This window comes from Balaenoptera musculus, chromosome 2 (genome assembly GCF_009873245.2).
Source record: "Balaenoptera musculus isolate JJ_BM4_2016_0621 chromosome 2, mBalMus1.pri.v3, whole genome shotgun sequence".
NCBI classification, from domain to species: Eukaryota; Metazoa; Chordata; class Mammalia; order Artiodactyla; family Balaenopteridae; genus Balaenoptera; species Balaenoptera musculus.
The window spans coordinates 58,965,171-58,987,521 of NC_045786.1; the positions used below are offsets into that span (position 1 = coordinate 58,965,171).

The 22,351-nt window shown below is 38.4% G+C and overlaps 1 protein-coding gene across 13 annotated transcripts in view; it reads right to left on the bottom strand.

Moving 5' to 3' along the window:
* The window catches only part of PEAK1 (pseudopodium enriched atypical kinase 1), a 303,507-nt gene that overhangs the window by 178,912 nt on the left and 102,244 nt on the right, over positions 1 to 22,351 (bottom strand). The window contains exon 1 of one of the 13 annotated variants that reach the window (XM_036842114.1): positions 22,183 to 22,207. The exons of 11 other annotated variants lie outside the window; for them this stretch is intronic. The gene's annotated coding sequence lies outside the window, so the exon portion shown is untranslated. Of the gene's footprint in view, positions 1 to 2,340; positions 2,370 to 22,182; positions 22,208 to 22,351 lie in introns of those variants that run through there. One more of the 13 variants, XM_036842112.1, reaches the window with a different exon arrangement.

The window sequence follows — 22,351 nt, forward strand, 5'->3', positions numbered from 1 at the left end:
GTGGTTAAGAATCCCCCTGCCAATGCAGGGGACACAGGTTCGAGCCCTGGTCCAGGAAGACTCCACATGCCTTGGAACAACTAAGCCCGTGCACCAAAACTACTGAGCCTGCGCTCTAGAGCCCGTGAGCCACAACTACTGAGCCCACGTACCACAACTACCAAAGCCCGTGCACCTAGAGCCCATGCTCCGCAACAAGAGAAGCCACTGCAAAATGAAACCCGTGCACCGCAATGAAGAATAGCCCCTGCTCGCCACAACTAGAGAAAAGCCCCCACGCAGCAACTAAGACCCAATGCAGCCAAAAATAAATAAATAAATAAATTTATTACAAACAAACAAAAAAAAAAACCCAAAAAGCAATCTATAGATTCAATGCAATCCTTATCAACATCTCTGACATTTTTTGCAGAAATAGAAAAAGTCATCCTAAAATTCATTTGAGATCTTAAGAAGATCTCTGAAGAGCCAAAACAATCTTGAAAAAGAAGAACAAAGCTAGAGGACTTATACTTCCTGGTTTTAAAATTTATTACAATGCTAGTATGGTACTAGCATTAAAACAAGACAAAAAGAACAATGGAGTTTGGTAATTGCAATCATTGTTGCTTTTGTTGTGGTCATCCATGTACAATGCTTGATGTCAGTCTATCTCTTGTAAAAATAAAATACAGTGTGTGTGTGTGTGTGTGTGTGTGTGTGTGTGTGAAAAAAAAATCAATGGAACACAATAAAGAGCCCAGATATAAACCTTTGTATATATGGTCAAATGATTTTTGACAAGGGTGCCAAGACGATTCAATGGGGAAAGGACAATCTTTTCAACAAATGGTGCCAGGAAAACTGGATATCCACATGACAAAGAATGATGTTGGACCCTTACCTAACACCATATACGAAAATGAACTCAAAATGGACCAAAGACCTAAATGTAAAACCTAAAACTATAAAACTCATAGAAGAAAAGATAAGGCAAAAGCTTCATAACATTGGATTTTGCAGTGATTTCTTGATATAACACCAAAAGCACAGGCAACCAAAGAAAAAATAAACAAATTGGACTTCATGAAAATTTTTAAATTTTGTGCATCAAAAGACACTATCCACAGAGTAAAAAGACAACTCTCAGAGTGGGAGAAAGTATCTACATATTTGCATATCATATATCTGATAAAGGATTAATATCCAGAATATACAGAACACTCCTAAAGCTCAACAACATAAAACCAAACAACCCAGTTCAAAAATGGGCTAAGGACTCGAAATGACATTTCTCCAAAGATGCCATATAAATGGCCAGTAAACACATGAAAAGAAGTTTAAAGAAGTTTAACATCACTGTTTATTCAGGAAATGAAAATCAATCAAAACTACAATGAGATACCACTTCACATCCATTAGGATGGCTACTATTAAAAAAAAAAAGAAAGTAACAAGTGCTGGTGAGGATGTGGAGAAAATGGAACCCTTGCGCACTATTGGTGGGAACTTAAAATGATACAAGCTGCTGTGGAAAACAGTACAGTGGTTCCAGAAAAATTAAAATAGAATATTATCCAGCAATTCCACTTCTGGGTACATACCCGAAAGAACTGAAAGTAAGGTCTTGAAGAGATATTTGTATACCCACATTCATAGCAACACTACTCACAAAAGAAAAAAATGAGAAAGCAACCTAAGTGTCCATTGACAGGTAAATGCGTAAACAAAATGAGGTATATACATACAATGGAATATCATTCAGTCTTAAAAAGGAAGGGTATTCTGCAACATGCTACAACATGGATGAATCTTGAAGACATTATGCTAAGTGAAATAAGCCAGTCACAAAAAGAAAAATACTCTATGATTCCAGTTATATAAGGTACTTAAAGTAGTCAAAATCATAGAGTTGGAAAGCAGAATGATGGTTGCCAGGGGCTGGGTGGGGGAAGGTGAATGGGGAGTTGTTTACTGGGTATAGAGTTTCAGTTTTACAAGATGAAAAGAGTTACAGAGATGGGTGGTGGTGATGGTTCATCAACATTATGAATGTATTTAATACTAACTTTATACCTAAAATGGTTAAGATGGTACATTTTATGCTAAATGTATTTTAGCTCAATTTAAAAAATGGAAAAAATTAAAAGGAGGGTGAGGATGGGGGAGAGGGAGGAGTAAATGGGCCACTGGGGAACAAGGAAAATATAAATGTCATCAGGAAGGAGAAAACAGTATAAAAAAGGAAGGAAGGAAGGAAGGAAGTGAAGAGGAAGGGAGGGAGGGAAGAAGGAAGGAAGAAAGGAACACAGGGAGGGAAAGAGAGAAGGGAAGAAGGAATGGACACACACATACACACACCTTGAACTTTGGACCAAAGCACCAGGAACTGCAGCAGAGAGAATGCCCCAGGAGATAATCACTGTCATATTCTGACATCAAGATCAAAATTCCAGCCTAGTCTAAAATAGACAAAATTGGCCTTAATCAGAAGAAATCAGCTGTAAAAACTGCAGATCTGAAAGTTCCAGACTGTGTTCCACTGTCATTCCCAGTTAGGATATCAAATTGAATTTGGAAGAGTTTAGTATGACTTGCGTCTGTTAAAATTCTCAGGGTATACACAGAATGTGAATGCTCCTTGGAGCAGCTGACTTGATGGATGTTATGGGGAAGTATACTTCTGCCATTCACAGGAAAAAGCACATATTTCACAGAAGCTACTTAAAATCAACATTTTCACTGCTTCAAATGGTAAGTGAAGTAAAAATTCTAATTTCAAACTCACTCTAAGCTGCAAATAAAAAATGTTCTTATAAACTTCTTTTTACAAGAACAGAAAGGAATGTGTTACTAACACCTGTGACTGCTGTGTCCCTAAAGCATGTGTCACTTCAGCTAACATACGAGCTCATCCTCCTTGGAGAAATTCAATCACTCTGTCAATAGTCCCGGTCAAGCAGGTGAAAATATTTCTCGCGGGATTCTCTTAGTGCAATAAGATGTCTCAACAACTCTTTAAAATCTGTAGGCACATGAAATCTGAGGATAGGATGAAAAAAGAAGAAATGTGCTACGTTTTTACCTCAAAAGTCCCAGTGATACTGCTTTACAAACTACATAAGTCAGTGGGTTCTAAGAATATATGCTTTGTAAATTGTAATGGATAAACAAATAACCAGTAGCATTAATAAAACAGGTATACTAAAAATTTCAGTTACTCCTAACCCTTATTTTTCTGCCTATGCTAAGTTCCAGATAATTAATATTTGTAAGGAAAACAAATGGACTGAATTTAGATTATTAAAGGAAAAAATGGCTCTTTAGTTCAGATATTTTTAAAAACCCTATAGTTGCTGATTTATTAAGAAATACTAATTTTTAAAAGTTACCCTTTCTTTTTTCATCTACGCCTTTAAATAAAAACAAAATTTATGACAGATTATAGGTTCCCTCTGGAGTTTTGCACAAAAATTTTGCTTACCAATATCTTAATTACAAACCAGGACTACTGCAGGATATTTAAAGCAGGTAATCTAGCTGAAAATCACAAAGAATCCTCGAAGAAAATTTAGCTTAAGAGTACTTGCTGCCTCGTTTCCTTTGGGTACTTCGATGATTGTCCTAAGATAAAGGAGTCTTTCCCTTGTAAAACAGAAAAACTTCTCTGCCATATTCTTCCTTACATTTCACACTGTCCTATTTTGCTATATTTCAGCTCCTACAGGAAATTATTACATGACATGACTGTCATTTCCTATAACCAAGATATTTGTGCACCTGGATGAGCCGACTGCAGAGAGATTTCAGATCTTACAAGCTCAAATATACCAATCTTCTCATAATATTGGCTTGGGGTAGGGCTGGGGAGGATGAGGATAGCTTGAGGAAAAAGAAAACTGCTTGAAAAGAAGGAATTCTGCTATAAACAGGCAGAATTTTCTATTTTTCTGGCAGCCACAGGGATATAACAACATAAAAAAAAGTATGAGCTGGAAAGGATTTCTCCTACGACCTAAGAAAGTAAACTAGGCAATATACCACGTCAATCACTCTAGTTTGCCACCAGCCACTGGCAGCACAGTAGATTTAGTAACATAGGTTTTTAAATATTTTTTAAAAATTTATGTTATTTATTCTTTTTTTTTTTTTTGGTTGTGTTGGGTCTTCGTTGCTGCGCATGGCTTTTCTCTAGTTGAGGCGAGCGGGGGCTACTCTTCATTGTGGTGCGCGGGCTTCTCATTGCGGTGGCTTCTCTTGTTGCGGAGCACAGGCTCTAGGTGTGCCAGCTTCAGTAGTTGTGGCACGCAGGCTCAGTAGTTGTGCCTTGCAGGCTCTAGAGCGCAGGCTCAGTAGTTGTGGCACACGGGCTTAGTTGCTCCGTGGCATGTGGGATCCTCCCAGAGGGCTCGAACCCGTGTCCCCTGCACTGGCAGGTGGATTCTTAACCACTGAGCCACCAGGGACGTCCCAGAGGTTTTTAAATGGTAATAGATTTTAAAAGTCTCTTTGAAAATGGGCAGTATCACTGCAGCTATGCTGTATGCTACATTTTAAAAAATTGTGGCAAAGAAAATGAAATTGATCTTGCTGTTTAATGATTAGGTTTTTTCCCTCTACGTGATTTCAATTCAAGATAAACATGAATACCTTCCATTTATATCACATCCCAAATTCTTTACTGAGTAGAAAACAAGAACTGAATAATATGGGTAAGACGTTTCTTCTTTCTCAATGAGAAATTAATGCCAATCTTTTTCAATCTTTTTAGATTATTCAACATTCATTTCACAGCAACATTTATTGAACCTACTATACTCCAGGGACTTCAATCATCCAAAGAACATAAGCACTATATTTTTAAAATTTTAAGGTACTGTTAACATGGTTTCCAAGGAGGTAGCTATTTTTATTACATTTTAGGTTTTCAATTTAAAGTTTTTAGGAAAACTCAGCCATTTTAAAATAGTCTAACAACTGTACTGCTGTCAGAGATTCTAGCATTTTAAACTAGACAAATATGGAACAAAGATATATTGTTGGTTTACATGTTAATTACATATTGAACTAGCAACATAAGAGAGAACAAACATTTTCAGCAATTTTGGGGGAATAAAAGTCACAGTATTTCAGGTCAAGTCACAGAAATTTGCCCTCTGACCATTTTTATTATTAATGGAAAAAGTCCTATGGTTTCTTTTGTTATCTTTAATTCCAACTTTAAGGAGACCCAGTAATTGTCCCGTATGATATTTCTTACCTAGGCTGATTGCTGGGTGGAATATAATGGATTAAATGGTCATTTAAGAATTATTCTTTCTTAAAACTCTTAATTCAAACTGCGTAATAGGAAACCACATGCCTCAGATATCAAGGATCATGGTTTAGGATAGCAGAATGGTATAGTCCAAATTATTCTATCAATTCTACCTCAAAATTTCATTCTTTTCCTCATCACTGGTAGTTTCTCCTCAGTCAATGTTTTTTCCATACCTTCAAAAAACTGTCCCTCCTCTTTGTTTCCCTGGTTTTAGCAGGGCCCACTGGAAGTTAAACTTCCATCCTACTGGACAGCACCTAGGCAGAACACGACAGCACAAAGTGGTGCTAGGTGGCACCTCGATTCCCCTCCTTCCCTAACCCCTGTGCCAGCGGGACCCAGCAGGAAGCTAAACTTCCACTCCCACCCTTGCTAATGAGGAAGGCCAATGAAAAGCTTTAACTACCAAAATGCATTCAATATAAAGTTTCCAAGGCAATTTATAAATTTTTTTTCTTACAAAAAATTCTCTCCATGAGCTCTTACTTCTAGAACTGATACTTGATCACCTTAGTATTTCCTTTAATGTCTGCAATTTTCCTCTAGGTCTGGAAATCTTTAATTGATCAGAGCTATTCTGAATAAATTCCTCCTCTCATCCTCTTAACCCACATTGTCTCTTATCAAAAGTTTTTAAAGACAATTTTTTTTAAATTTCAGAAAATTTCAAGAACAGTATGAAGAACTTTTTTTTCCTGAACCATTTGAGAGTTGCTGACATTATGTCCCATCATCCCTGAAAACTCAGGTTTATAATTCCTCCAATAAAGACATTCTCCCAAATATCCATGATACAATCATCAAAATCAACAAATTAACAATATGTTACCACCTTGTAATCTATCTTCCCTGCTGAAGTTTCACCAATCATCCCATTAATGTCTTTTTTTTTAAATTTTGGAGTATAGTTGCTTTACAGTATTTTGTTAGTTTATACTGTACAGCAAAGTGAATCAGCTATACGTATACATATATCCCCTCTTTTTTGGATTTCCTTCTCATTTAGGTCACCACAGAGCATTGAGTAGAGTTCCCTGTGCTATACAGTAGGTTCTCATCAGTTATCTATTTTATACATAGTATCAACAGTGTATATATGTCAATCCCAATCTCCCAATTCATACCCCCTCTTCCCCCTTGGTATCCATATGTTTGTTCTCTATGTCTGTGTCTCTATTTCTGCTTTGTAAATAAGATCGTCTATACCATTTTTTTCAGATTCCATATATATGTGTTAATATAAGATTTTTTTTTCTCTTTCCGACTTACTTCACTCTGTATGATAGTCTCTAGGTCCATCCATGTCTCTACAAATGACCCAATTTCGTTCCTTTTTATGGCTGAGTAATATTCTATTTTATATATGTACCACATCTTCTTTATCCATTCCTCTGTTGATGGACATTTAGATTGCATTAATGTCTTTTGTAGCAAAGGGATCAGATCTAGTATCATGAGTTGCATTTAATTTTCATGTTTCTGTATTGTCTAAGTCTGGAATAGTTCTTAACTTTTTCCTTGACTTTCATAAACTTTAAAAATTTGAAAGTTATAGGCCAGGTATCTTATAGACAGTCTCTCCTTTTGGAATTCTCTGATGTTTCCTCATGGTTAGACTTAGGTTATGCATTTTTGGTAGAAGTACTGAACAAACTGATTATACTATACCAGTTCCCAAATTGTGATTTTTCTATTCCGTAATTCATTTTCTTCTCTCCATTAATTTACTCCATCACTACAAATTTCTATTTTATTCAACAAGCTATAATTTGATAATGAGTATTATTTTGAGGCTCAATATGTTCAAAAATTGGCCAGCAGGTGCTGCTTCAAGGTGACTTCCATTTCCTTTAGATACAACCCCTCATTCTGTGAGCAATTCCTTACTTTCTGGTACAGGATGATGTGTCCAGCATATCTTGTCATGTTCTTTCTCTACCCTAGCCCTAGAATCAGCCATTTCTCCAAGTAGCCCTAGCACAAACACGTACCTTCTCAGGCCCTGTCTGATGACTTCTAGACTGAATTATTCACGAAGAAAAGAAGGACAGCAATAAGAAAGCCAAAGGGCTACTTTGTTTAGAATGGGTGACTTGCACTGATTCCCTCTGTAGCTGGATAGGTCTGTCTCCCCAGTGGCCTCATCTGCCTTGAATGGCAAGGCTGACTACACGCTCTGTTTAAGAAATAGAGGAGTCCTGTTAATAGGCAAACTTCCCCCAGCTCATAATTACAACAGTAAGGAAACACTTGCTCTGGGAGTAGAATATTCTGGGTTCATTTTATTCCCTGGAAAGGTACCTCTTCCTTTTCTTAATACATCTTTTATTTTAGAACAGCTTTAGATGTGTAGACAAATTGTGAAGACGGTAGAGAGTTCCCATGTGTCCTCCACCCAGTTTCCTTATTAACATCCTATATTAGTATGATACACTTGTCAAAATTAATGAACCCATATAAATATTATTAACTAAAGTCCATACTTTATTCAGATGTCCTCAGTTTTCCTCCAACATCCATTTTCTGTTTCAGGATCCCATCCAAGATAACGTATTACATTTAGTAGTTACATCTCCTTAGGCTACTCCTGGTTGTGACAGTTGCTCAAACTTTTCTTGTCTTTAATGACTGTATTAGTTTCCTGTGACTGCTATAAAAAATTACCATAAACTTGACGTCTTAAAAAAAGAGAAATTTATTCTCTTACAGTTTTTGAGGCCATAAGCCTGAAATCAAGCTCTCAGGGTCACACTCTCTGAAGGCCTTCAGGAAAAATCATTCCATGCCTCTTCTACCTTCTGGTAGCTTAAAGGCATCCCTTGGTTTGTGGCTGACTCACTCCAATCTCTGCCTCTGTCTTCTCTGTGTCTATGTGTGTCTTTTTTTTCTGTGTCTTAGAAGGACACACCATTTGATTTACAATCCACCCAGATAATCTGGGATGATCTCATTTTAAAGTCCTTACCTTAAATACATCTGCAAAGACTCTTTTTCCAAATAAAGTCACATTCATAGGTTCTAGAGGTTAGGACATGGACACATCTTTTGAGGGGCATCACCATTCAACCTACTACAATGAAGTCTACAGTTTTGAGGATCACTTGTCAGATATTCTGTAGAACTGTGATTTGCTTTCTCATGGTTAGACTGGGATAATGCATTTGAGGGAGGAAAACCATACAGATAAAGTGTCACGTGTATGATATCATACCAGGGGCACATACTATCAACAAGACTTATCATTGTTGATGTTGACCTCGATCACCTGGCATTAGAGTTTGTCAGGTTTCGGCACTATATCGTTACCCTTTCCATACTGTGCTCTTTGGAGAAAAGTCACTATAAGCAGCTCAACTTAAGGAGTTGGGGAGTTATGTCTCACTTGGTTGAGGATGGGGTAGCTAAACAAATTATTTGAAATTCTTCTACACGGGAGATTTGCTTATTTTCCTCCAAAGTCAACATCAATCATTTGTTTATATCAGTATGGACTCATCGATATTTACTTTATACTTAGGGTTTTAACCTAATATTACTTTATTTATTTTGTTGCTCAAACTGTTATAGCTTTGGTCATTAGGAGATCTTTCAGTTGGCTCTTTTGTCCCTTTGGCATAGTCCTGTTATGTTTTATTTTATTTTTTGGCACTGCAAGATGCCCCAGACTCATCTTGTATATTTCCTGCCCAACTGCAAGAATCAGCCACTTCTCCAAGAAGCCCTGATTCCTCTTATTGGAGAATGGTATTAGAAACCAAAATTTGCACACTAGGTGTGGTAACTGCTACTGGGGTTTCATTGCTTCTAGGCCCTCTCAGCTGACAGAGCAATTAGATGTAGATCTATGTCTATGTATATATGTATACATAGACATATATCTACAGGCATACCTCAGAGATATTGTAGGTTCAGTTCCAGACCACTGCAATAAAGCAAATATCACAACAGTCACAAATTTTTTTGTTTTCCAGTGCACATAAAAGTTATGTTTACACTACACTGTAGTCTATTAAATGCACAAAAGCATTATATCTAAAAAAACGATGTACATACCTTAATTTTAAAAATACTTTATTGCCAAAAAATGCTAACCATCATCTGGACCTTCAGTGAGTCATTATCTTTTTGCTGGTGGAGGATTTGAAATATATTGAGAATTACCAAAATGTACCAGAGGGACACAAAATGAGCAAATGCTGTTGGAAAAATGGCACCCACAGACTTGTTTTATGCAGGGTTGCCACAAACCTTCAATTTGTATAAAAAGCAATACCTGTGAAATGCAATAAACAAGGTATGCCTGTATAAACATTTCTATATGTAATCACCTGTATCTATATTAAGCTAACATGAATTCATACTGTCTCCAGCTCTACTCCATTACCACATGGATGATTCTAGTCTCTTCTCCTTGCTTACCTGTATACTACAACAGTGAGAAACCTGACTTCCACCAATACACGTATACTAGTTTCAGAATTCTTACCCCATACCCTGCCCCCTATGGGATACAACTTTATCAACTAGAGTACAGTCCTTTTGTATACAGTTCCTTTTGCCTTTTAGTCTTATAGATTCCACTCATTTCCAAAATTACTTAGGTCAGCACCTTATTCTGCCACACCCTTCAGTAAGATTGTTTCATTTATTTGTAATATATTTAGAGTCTTTTGTCACATTTTATATTTCATCCTGGAATCCCTGAGGTTTTAAATGAGGTTTAAAAGATTTCTATATGTTAAGGTAGAAGTCTCCAACCTTTCTGGCACCAGTTTGGTGGAAGACAATTTTTCCACAGACTGGGGGTGGGGTGGGGTGGGGGATGGTTTCGGGATGACTCAAGCGCATTACATTTATTGTGCACTTTATTTCTATTATTATTACATTGAATATATAATGAAATAATCATACAACTCAACATAATACAGAATCAGTGGGAGCCCTGAGCTTATTTTCCTGCAACTAGATGGTCCCATCTGGGGGTCACAGGGGACAGTGATACCCGAAGTGTGTTGCTTATGTCCAGTTTACTCTGTAATCTCGTTTTGGTTGCTGTCACTGCAGAAAACCCTGCTTCACAAAGATAGGATGTCGGAAATGGAAGCAGGCTTTTCAGTGCTTTTATGGCAATGTCAGGATATTCCGCCTTGACTTTAATCCAGAACGTATGGAGATTTGAAGTTGTCTCAAACATACTTTTAAGGCCACTGTCATTTGCGATCTCAAGCAGTTGATGATCCTCTTCTAGCACGGACAAAGTCGATTCACCCGGCTTATTCACAGATGGCTTGCGGATCCATTCCTTCCCAGTTCGGGGGTCTTTTGTGGTTGGGAAGTAATGCTCAAACTCTTTTGAAAGCTGAGATAGGTGAGCAGTTTTGAAGGTTTCATGGCTTTGTTGGATAGTCGGTCGCCACATATTACACAAAACAGTCTTGGAGAATGTGAATCACCTGTTGCAATGAACCCATAATTTAAGTAGGACTCTTGGTACTTTCTTTTAAATGCAGCTTTCCTTTTGTTGACAGTCTTAGAGTCTTCTGCTGTCTCATCACTGGGTCTTTCCCCCTTTTCAAAGAAGCTCTCCAGCAACGTTTGTTTTTTACTCATTTTGGCTAGGGTTAGCTTGTGGGCTTACCAAAACTGTGACTGAGACAAGTGCGCAGTGCGGGAAAGAGGTGCGGAGAGAAGTGGTAAATAAAATAATGGGCGGGCCACGCACGGACTAAAATAAGTGTCAGATTCTGACTTAAAGCCTGCTACCAGATGCAGCTGTGCAGTTGCAGCAACTCACTTGCCACTATAAAGCCTGCCACCAGATGCAGCTTAATTGCCACTTGTCACTCACTGATAGGGTTTTGACATGGGTCTGCAACTGATTTATTATGGTCTCTGTGCAGTCAAACCTCTCTGTTAATGATAATCTGTATTTGCAGCCGCTCCCCAGCGCTAGCATCACTTCCTCAGCTCCACCTCAGATCATCAAAGCATTAGATTCTCATAAGGAGCACACAACCTAGATCCCTCGCATGCGCAGTTCACAGCAGGGTTTGCGCTCCTATGAGAACCTAATGCGGCCGCTGATCTGACAGGAGGCAGACCTGAGGCAGTAATGCAGAGCATGGGGAGAGGCTGTGAATACAGATGAAGCGTCTCTCGCTTGCCCACGGCTCACCTCCTGCTGTGCAGCCTGGTTCCTAACAGGCCACGGACTGCTACCGGCCCATGGCCCGGGGGTTGGGGACCCCTGTGTTAAGGTCCACTCTTTCTGTCATAAAGTTCTATAGATTTTGGCAAATGCTTAATGTCTTATATTCACCATTACAGTATAATACAAAATAGTTTTAGTACCCTAAAAAAGCCCCTGTGCTTCACCTTCCCCTAACTCCCTGCTCCCCCAGGCTCCTGGCAACTACCGATCTTTTTACTGACTCTATTTTTTTGCTTTTTTCCAGAATGTCATATAACTGGACTCACATAGTATGTGGCATTTTCAGACTGGCTTCTGTAACTGGGCAATATTTAAGATTCATTCATGTCTTTTCATGGTCTAATAGCTTTATTCTTTTTATCACTGAATAATATTCCATTGTATGGGCGTTTATCCATTCACCTACTGAAGGATATCTTGGCTGCTTCCAGTTTGGGGAGATTATGAATAAAGCTGCTATAAATGTCTGTGTGCAGGTTTGGTGGATATAAGTTTTCAAATTAGTTGGGTAAGTACCTGGAAGCATGCTTGCTGATTTGGATGGTAAGCCACATTTAGTTTTGTAAGAAATTGTCAAACTGTTTTCCAAAGTGGCTGTACCATTTTGCATTCCCACTAGCAATGCATGAAAGTTCTAATTGTTCCACATCCTTGCCATAATCTGGTCTTGTCAGTGTTTTGGATTTTAGCCATTCTAACAGGTATGTAATGGTATCTCACTATCGTTTCAACTTGCAATTCACTAATGACATGGTGCTGAACATCTTTTTATACACTTATTTGCCATCTGTATATCTTCTTTGATGAGGTGTCTCTTCAAAACTTTTGCTCATTTTTAAATTGGGTTGATTATTTTCTTACTGTTGAGTTTTAAGACTTCTTCATGTATTTTGGATACAAGTTCTTTATCAGATGTGTTTTGCAAATATTTTCTCCCCATCTGTGGCTTTTCATTGTCTTACTAATGTCTTGCATTGAACAGTTTTCTATTTTAACTAAGCCCCTTATCCATTTTTTTCTTGCATGGATTGTGTTACTAATGTATTTTAAAACTCATTGCCAAACCCAAGGTCGTATAGATTTTCTCCTATGTTTTCTTTAATAACTGTTTCAGTTTTGCATTTTACATTTAGGTCTATGATCCATTCTGAGTTAATTATTGTGTAAATTGTAAGGCCTGTGTCTGAGTTCACTTCTTTTTCATAGGGATATCCAATTGTTCCAGCACCATTTATTGAAAAGGCTATCCTTTCTCCACCGAACTGCCTTTGCTCTTTTGTCAAAAATCGGTTGACTATATTGTGCGGATTTATTTTGTACTCCCTTTCTGCTCTATTAATCTGTGTGTCTATTCTTTTGCCCATACCATTGTCTTGATTACTGTAGCCTAACATTAAGTCTTGAAATCAGGTGGTGTGAGTACTCCAACTTTGTTCATTTTCAGTACTGTGTTAGCTACCCTAGGTCTTTTGTTTCCAATTAAAACTTTAGAATCAGAATGTTGATATCTACAAAATAGCTTGGTAGGGTTTTGACTGGGGTCATGTTGTATCTATAGATTGAACTGGAAAAATTTGACATTTTAATAATATTGAGCCTTCCAACCCAGAAGGCTCAATGAACACACAACACATGAACACAGAATATTTCTCCATTTATTTAGATCTTCTTTGATTTGTTTTTTTTAAAACAACGTTTTATAGTTTTCCACTTATAGATCTGTTTATATTTTCTTAGAGTTACATCTAAGTATTTCATTTCAGGGGGGTCTATTGTAAATGGTATTTTCTGAGACTAAAAATTTGAGAACTGTCATACAAATCACTTAACCTACTTGGACTTGGGGGCTTCTTATTTGTACATGTGTATAATTCCTGTGCTCATTACTTGAAAGGGTTACTGTAAAGATGAAATGACAATATGTGGAAAAATTGTATACAAACTAGAAATCACTAAACAAGTATAAGGGTCATTAAATCCATTATCCTTTTTATAAGGGTGAAGAAACTAAATTCCAGAGAAATTAAGTCACTTGACAAAATTTTATTTGGAGCATGGAACAATTTAGAGTGCACATAGCAGAGTTGAAGGATATTAAATAAACAAAACTGGCCAGAGGGGAAGATTCTTAAAGAGCGGTAGGAAAGGCAGTTAGAAGCAGAATTCAGGCTCAATTATGTATATAATGAGGGCCCACTAAAAGACAAAGAAATTGATAATTAATGTAGTGTTTTCTGGAAATTAATATAACTGATAGAGCAGAATAAAATGAAAAATGGAAGGACTTAGAACTGTGTAATAGATGAGGGTCTTTGTAAGAATTTTAGAACATGAAAGGGATTTAAAATTTTTTATATACACTGTAGATTATTTTCACTAGCAAAGATATATGCTAGTATAATAGATGAGCAAAGACATATGACACCACCTGCTTTGTTCTAATTGTAACTGCAGTTAACATGTGCATTTTTGCTCAGCCATTTTCCCTTTTTGGTCTTGAATTTATTTTGAGTATTTTTAAGAAAAGTGAAGGAGAAGGAATAACTAGTCAGGAAGAGTTTAAAGGCATAAGTGATGGAGTCAATAAGACCTCTTAAATACTTCCAAAGTCTAAACCCTCCCTTGGACTTAACTATGGAAATTCTGAGGACACCTTTTATCTTTTTGCTCTTACATCATTTGCATTGTTTTTCAGAAATTATTTGGCTCTATCCGAACACATTCTATCTCCTGGGTAAGGCACTAGAAGAAAGCTGACGGTAGACCCCGAATACTTTCTTATGCCATTCAGAATTGAAGTGCATTTGCAGATTCAGAAAAAGAACAGCTATGACCATTTAAAATCCCAGGAAATGGCTCTGTGATAGAATTTGGCATTTACATTTCGAACTGCTTAATCATTCTTTTATAGACTAGCTGAAGGTTATTTTGTCTCTCTGGCATTTTCTTACGTCTCAGCTGCCTTCCTCTGTCATCCAGGGCTCAGTTTCAAGGGTGAAATACATTATGATAATCACAGTCAACCAAAGGCAACCCAGTTCCAAACTCTCTATAACTTCATGCTTTTCCCATCAATTTTACTTCAGTTAAAAGGCCAGTTAAAGGAAGAATGTATGAATAAATCTGAGCTTTCAAGTTCTATTGCCACTATTACCTCACACGATAAGGCTTTTTAGTCAATTCACCATCTTCACACTATATTATACACTGTAAAGATAGCATGTACATAAACATCTTCAGAAATTAAATGACTCCACTTCAGAAATACGAACTTTCTGAAGTAAAGGTTCCACATGCTTTACCTAAATAAATTATTGTCCATATTCCATCGTAAATATTTCCATTACTTCATATTTCTTCAATTACTTCTCTCCCTAAGCCAATGAAGAAAAACAATAAAAAGAAATATAAACTATTTTAAAGTATTAAACCACTACTAACCTTCACGCATTTTTCAACAAGAGCTTCAGGACAGAAACTATGACTATAAGCCAAGCCAAGTCCCAGGTCTGATGCTTACAGTATCTGACATTAAGCACATCACAGCTTATTTGGGCCTTGGCTTCTTTGTGTGCAATATGAGGGAACTGGAAACGATGACTGGTAAATTTTCTTAAACATCAACAATCCAAAGTTTTTAACTTCTATTGCTGACATTTTCACAAAGAATGTAGGGTCCTTTTGAAAACATTACTGGAATAAAAGATCTACAGAATCATAGTAGATCACAAAGTAAGAGTAGTATAAGCAACTGGTAGATATAAACATTTGGGTTAATAAAACATGAGAATCCTAACAAAAGCCTTCCCTTAGATTCTGTACTAACCAGGTTTCCTTTGTCTAGGTTCAAATGACAATTTTTCTGTAAAACCTGTCCTGCTTGAGGTCTTACGCTAACCACCTCTTTAGGTTCTCATTGCACACGATTTCCCCTCTATCAAAGCATTTTAACCAGACTATGAGCTCCTTCCTCACTCATCCTTGTGAGCTGATCATACAGATGTCCATTGGACTGCCTATTTTAGCTTTTGTGTGTACTTTCCCATCTCAGCAGAAGGGGGATAATTTGGAGGGGTCTAGCTAACAGTCACAAAATACTGAAAAAAAGAACCTTGCTCTCTTTGATTCCACTTTGAAATTGTGTGTGTATAAGGCTGAAATATTTATCCGTTTCTAAACTCTGAGGGGGGAAAACTGGGTCTTCTTACTTGGTACAGCCCTCATAATACTTATCAAGTGTTAGGAAAATACTAGCTGCTTAATAATGTTGAACATGGAACAAATAAAAGGTTAAAAATTTATGAATTAACACAGCACAGCTCAACTTTTCAGGTATACTATTGGGTATTCAGCAGAATTAATATGAAAAAATGACTATTTTAACATAAGCTTTCATCTGAAAAACAGTATGAAGTAATGGAGAGTGCAGGTATAATGAGACACACCTGTGTGACAATGGCTATGAGCCTCTGTGTCTTCATTCTAAAATTGGAACCAACTTAGTTTACAGAATTGCTATAAACATTAAAGATAACATAAGGAAACCATCTATTAGCCCAGGCCCCACAGTAGGTGGTCAACAAATACATGGCAATATTATGTGACTTGTTCCTCAGTATAATTTCAGACTTTAAATAGAGATTAAACCTTTTTCTTCCTGCTTCATTTTCAACATATCCCTCATTTGTATTTAAGTCCCTTCTTAAAAATTTCAAGTATGTATGCTTTTCTCAAATATTAGCTTCATTACAAAGTTCTAAGAGGAAAACCTTCCCTACTTTAACAGTAGAGAAAAAATCAGTTTTGATATTTCACTGCTTTTCTGACGTCCTAGAACAGTAATAATATTTATGACACTGAGCACTGAGGTTTATGAAGCGGTAAATAGCTTTTGTGGCTGATTAAGCATCTCTGTTTCACTTCACATACCCTGGTACCACAGGCATTACCCCTTAATTAAATGCTTGTTTATGGTACACAAGGACCTTTTCTGATCATACACTTTTCAACAAATATTAGAATGAGGGAGAAGGAAAAAAAAAGCTAAATTACTGGAGGAGCTGTTATTAATACTGAAACTTCTGCTCAAAGCCTGGTCAACAAGATGATATGATGCAAAAGTTTTACTGTTTAAAAAACAAAATTAAAACGAAACAAATCATCCAGAAAAGGCTACACTTTAGAAAGGTATCAATTACACTTGAAATGTTTGAGTTTAGGGGTACAAGTAAAACCACAAACATCACATAAAAGAAGGAGAATGTTCCTTTCCCAATTTTTGTTGGAAATAAAATAATTAGTTATAAAGTCATTTTATAATTTTCATTTGATATAAATATCTTAGCACTTGAGTGGCAAAAGATCAGAAAGGCACAAGTTTGTGTCATTACCAAAGATGAATGTGTCTTCTCTCATCTGTGGGGTTTTTATCCCAGAGTAAGATAAAGGAAAAGTTAAAAGAGAAACCTTAGAAATCCCTGACGAATTATCCTCAGGGCTGAACAGTTCACAGGAAGTTCACCTGCCACCACTACTTTCGACTCTCCTAATTCAGGCAGCAGCTGATAAATCTGTACTTCTGCACAGACAGGAGGAATGACATGTTAAGGCTGCCACAAGTTATAATTCATGATAGAAAGTGAGTTTTTCAGCAAGGGAAACAAACAAACAAACAAAAACCCCACCTTTACAGCTCTAGAAAAAAAACAGTCTATATGTCCTGCATGGCAAAATGTTGGATATACTGTATTTATGAAATTGAGCAACTGATCACAGATTGAAAATGATGGTGCTATGCAAATGTAATGGTGTAATAAAGTGAAAGAAGTGATCATACATCAGATAAATCATCACCTATACCAGTTTCTATCACTCAAATGTTCTCTGCCTCTACCCCCTATTTAACCCACCAAAAAAAGTTTGGGTAAAGAACTTTTTCTGATCTGTAAGCTAAACACCCAATTGTATATCATAGGTTCTCTCAACTAATTTGCCTTTGTATAATTTGCATTTGCCATAAATACCTATCAACTTGTTTTATTTGCAATCACCTTTATTATTTACACTAATGGAAAGGAGATAGAGTAGTAAATAATCTAAAACATTCAAAAATAAAAATTTTATAAATTCAAATAAGATGATAAAAGAACTTTAAGCCATGATATATGAGGAACTGGGGCTAGTCTTCCTGGAGAAAAACAACTTATGGAGGACATGATGGGTGTCTTCAAATACATGAGTTGTCATAACACAAACATTGCTAAGAATTAAAGCTGGTGGATAAAAACTGAGGCAAGTTTCAGTTCCTTGTATAAAAGACAATCTCTTATATATGAGTGATAGAGAACACTCAGAAACCAAATGACATTGTATAGAGAGGTGGTTGGTCTAAAACTAAATGATCGGGACTTCCCTGGTGGCACAGTGAATAAGACTCCGCACTCCCAATGCAGGGGGCCTGGGTTTGATCCCTGGTCAGGGAATTAGATCTCACATGCAAGCCACAACTAAGGAGCCCACGTGCCGCAACTAAGGAGCCTGCCTGCCGTAACTAAGACCCAGAGCAACCAAATAAATAAATAAATAAATATTTTTTTAAAATAAAATAAAACGCAATGATCCCTAAAACCTCTTTCAACTCTTGAGTCTACGATTTTGCTATATATGTTTAAATTATGATCAAATCTGAATGTCTGACAGCAGTTCATGAAATCACACAAAGTAAAGTTTGGGCCTGAGGGTCAGTCAGAATGCTGGCCCTGAATCATTCCTTTTAATGTTCCTACCTTGTTCATAGTACCCATTTAAGCAGAGCTTATATTACTCAGAACTTTTCTGAACAAAGCAAACAATTGCTAACTTTCTCTATGAGTTTCTTACCAAAACATGAAAAACAAAGTAAACCGAAACTAAAAAATTGGAGAGAAAAATGGGTTGGTCTGTAAAAAAGGTTTTAAGCAAAAGAATCTAGAGTTCTGACAAGAGCCATATTTAAGGAATTGATCATGAAGTCCAGACAGGACACGAATCTAATGGGATAAGTGAAATGAGTAGTTTGTACAGAAGGAATGAAGGTTTCTAGAAGGGTGGATGCAGAAAAGCTACTTTTAAAGAAAGGAGCTATAATCATTGTTGAAAATTAAATGCAGCTATATGCTCTCCACCTTGCTCAATTCTACAAGTTGATGCAAAAGGCAGAGTAAGTGAAACACATAACAAAGGACTCTGACCTAGAATTGGGTGGAGATATCCTGAAGAAGTATTGAGATTGGAAGGATGAGATCTAAGTGATAACTGTTTCAGATAAGAGAATGACATGTGCAAAGGCCCTAAGATGCAAGGGAGCATAGTATGTCTAAAGAATGAAAACAAGTGAGGCTAGAGAAGTAGGTTTGCAGGAACCAATTTGTACAGTACATTACAGGCGACGTTAGGATTTCGTTTGTAGCCTAAGATCATTAGGAAATCAGGGAAGGACTTTTAAACACAGGGCCATAATGATCAGATCTGGAGTTTAAAAAGATCACTGGATACTGGGTAAAGAATGTACTTTTACAAATTACCAAAGCTGAGCAGAGAGACCATTTAAATAGGTTATGATGATGGTGGTCTAGAACAAACAAAGTGATGGTAATGGAGATGGAAAGTAGATGAATTCAAGAGGTATTTCAAATATAACAGCCAGTTATGGGATAACAGAGGTTGAGTACAGGGGTCTTTGAGAAGGATGGGAGAGAATTAGGGAAGGTCTTCTGAAACACCAGCTCTGAGTCTTAAAAAACTAAAGGCATGGAGGGTAATAAGAATTCCTGGCTGAAGGAATGTTCTGAGATAAATAAGGACAAAGAAAACTAAAGACAGAACTTGTTACATGTTTGGGATGAAGTTGGGGGGTGGTATGTCCTGTGGGGTGGTTTGTGTGTGGGGACACTGCCATAAGATGAATTGCAGAGCCAGGCAAAGTCAGATCCCAAAGGGCTTTCAAGAGAAAAAAATTTGAATTTTATACTAGAGACTATACAAAGCTAAACATGATTTTACTGAAGACAGAAACAAGATTTTATATGCCTTTTGGAAAGATTCCTTTGCCAGTGGTGTGGGGAGAAATCGTTACCGAGCACAAGTCCGAGTGTCCAACGCACAGTGAGGCCAAACAATACCAAAACATCAGAGTTTTGGAGCACAGAAAGGTTTATTGCAGAGCCATGCAAAGAGACGGATGGCTCATGCCTTAAAAAAACCCCCAAACTCCCCGAAAGCTTTCAGCAAAGCCCTTTTATAGGAAAGGTGAGGGAGGGGTATGGTTAGTTGTTGCAAACTTCTTGGTGTCAGATTCTTTGTTCTTGAGGTCAGGTCTCAATGTTCCTGTTAACCTCCACCAAAACAAATGTTATTCTCTGTTCTGACAAGAAAGGGCAAGGTAGTGAATACCAATCAGGTTAATTCCCAACTCACAACAATTGCCCTTCTTTGAGAATAGCCCCAACCACAGAAGTGGACCTGAAGTAATGATGTGCAATGTCCTTGCAACTTAAACCTGACCTCTGGCCACCTCCTAGAAGTAGACAACTGATCTGAGCTGTACCAATTTTTTTTTAATTAATTAATTTATTTATTTTTTGGCTGCGCTGGGTGTTTGTTGCTGTGTGCGGGCTTTCTCTAGTTGCAGCGAGCGGGGGCTACTCTTTGTTGTGATGCGCAGGCTTCTCACTGCAGTGGCTTCTCTGTCGCGAAGCACGGGCTCTAGGCACGCGGGCTTCAGTAGTTGTGGCACATGGGCTCAGTAGCTGTGGCTTGCGGGCTCTAGAGCGCAGGCTCAGTAGTTGTGGCGCACGGGCTTAGCTGCTCTGCGGCATGTGGAATGTTCCCAGACCAGGGCTCGAACCCGTGTCCCCTGCATTGGCAGGCGGATTCTTAACCACTGCACCACCAGGGAAGTCCTAAGCTGTACCAATTTTTGAAACTTGAACGGAGAGACTGAAGCTGGTTGAAGCTGCTACCTTAATGGCAGTGTTCATATACTTCAGTTGCTGAGACCTCCATGGACTGAAACCCACGGAGACTGCTGTTGCTGTTAGGTTGCAAAGGTCGGGGTTGGGGAGAGGTTCGCTGCTGCTTTAAGGCCTGGGCCTGGCCAGTGGCCAGCCGTGGCGAGGGCTCTGGAGCTCTGCAGGACACAGCCCTCAGCCTGTCCCCGGGTCACCCAGCTCACCCGTCGGCCCCGAGGAGAAGGCCAAGATCCATCTCTCACTGCACTTTCTGCTGGCAGGGCCACCCAGAGCCTGAATATTAGAGCAGGACCTCTAGCCGCCCCGCTAAGGATCTCACGCTAATGCTCATGTATAAGGGCTGGGCACCTGCTCCACCCCGTTACATCCTGGGAGGGCACAGGGACCTGGATGGCAGCCAAGCGAGGGGCTTGCACCATCTAATAGCATATGCCTGGCATGTGGGTGGGCGGGCAGAGGCTGGCATCTTGGGCTCCAGGCCGGGGCACCAAACGTCCCCTATACTAGAGTGAAGGGGCCATGGGGAGTGGTATATGTCAAATCCTGGATCCTATCGGGGCAGTCCCAACTGGCCCGCCTGTCCAAGTAGGCATGCAGCCTGGCCTTGGGGAGAGCTTGGGAGGAACTGGCAGGCCAGACATGCAGGCAGCTGCATTATCACCTCCAGGGCCATTTCCTCTCCTCCCTGACCTCAAGAGGGCAAATGCCAGTGCCTCCTGCCTCCCTCTACTCCTGGTGGCGCCCCCACGGTGGCCTCCACGCGTCCAACTGGAGGAGCCCCACCAGGCCACGTCCGCCTCTGTTACAAAATGAACTGGGGGCAGGGAAACTAGATATGAAAGGTCATACTGATCTGTATGAGAGAAATTTATGAGGTTTGGTACTAGTAGAGGAGCAAAGGAATTTTAAAAGATGGGACAAAAAATATTTAACAGGAAAGAAAACAGGCTGTGGTAACCAAATGGATATGGAGAGTGAGAGAAAAGGAAGAGACTAGGACTATTCTTATGTTTCTGTCCTGGAACTAGGTAAACTGTGAAACTATTTGCAGATACAAAGAACAGAGTAAGATAAATTGAAGTGACAATGAGGAACTGTGACCAAGTAAATAACAAATATTACTATATCCTGGTTTTAATCATAGCTGCTCATATAATTATCCTATTCTACATACCATTATTAAACTTGGGTTCAGTGGGAACAGGGATAATATCAACAGAGTTCCTCTATTTTTGCCCCATATTATGGAGGCTTACACGTGGTAGATCCTCAACAAATATGTCTTAAATAAATAATAATTTTGTCAACCAAGTTGATATGTGAATCAGCTAAGACTGTGTGCTTAAGCTGTAGCAATTACAGTTAAACCAAGTAACAATAGCTTAAACACACAGGAGTTTATTTTATTTCAGGCAACAAGCAATCTGGAGCTGGGCAGACCACGGATGGTTCAACCCTAAGTCAGCAATGACATCACAGAACAAGGTTACTTCTGTTGCCCTATTGTGCATTCCCTAGCATTTGCTTTCATATTCACACTCAACACCCAGGTATCAGTTCCATTTTCCTGATGGGAAGAAGGCTGAAGGGCCCAAAGATATCTCCCTTCAGGTTTTGAATTTCAATTTTACAAAGAAAACCCTTCCCAGGATATTTATACTTACATCTCCCTGTCCAGCACTGTGTCACACGGCCAACCCTGAAAGATGTCTAAAGGAGAAGGGCGGGAGGGAGAGAGAAGGTAGTTGGAAACAGGTATTTAATGAGGCAACCTAAATTTGCCATGGTAGAATTCATATTTCTTTTACCAGAGGTTTTAAAGGGAAAAAAGAG